Genomic DNA, 455 nt, shown 5'->3' with positions numbered 1-455 from the left:
GAAAAATATTTCCTAACTTTAGACCTTGTTTGTTACACTGATAACAGTCATCTACTTATTGTATACTGCACCGCAACATGAAGACAGCTGATACCAAGCTACTTAAACCGAAGAACCAAATTTTCTTCGTACAAAAAAAAGGATGCAATTCATTTTCCATAGTTATGTTTATGTTATCATCATTTGCTCCAATACAAAACTTGACTACTTAAGTTTACCAATGTCTTAATTAAAAATGCCTTAGAGTTACAGCTCATTAATTTCTTATGTAATCTAGCTGCCTTATACAGAGGACTTCATCTGTATTATATAGTAATATTACTTTAAAAGAAGGAAAAAAAAAAACAAACAGCATAAATACCAAGATAAGGAACAACAGAAGTTCCATTTGTATGGTACTCTTCATAGCATCAGTGCCAAAGGCCTTGGAGATTTTAACCCTGGACACAAACTAG

This window comes from Phasianus colchicus, chromosome 3, assembly GCF_987193195.1.
Source record: "Phasianus colchicus chromosome 3, bPhaCol1.hap1.1, whole genome shotgun sequence".
NCBI lineage: Eukaryota > Metazoa > Chordata > Aves > Galliformes > Phasianidae > Phasianus > Phasianus colchicus.
The sequence above is the reverse complement of the archived record's forward strand: the minus strand, read 5'-3'. Positions refer to the sequence as shown.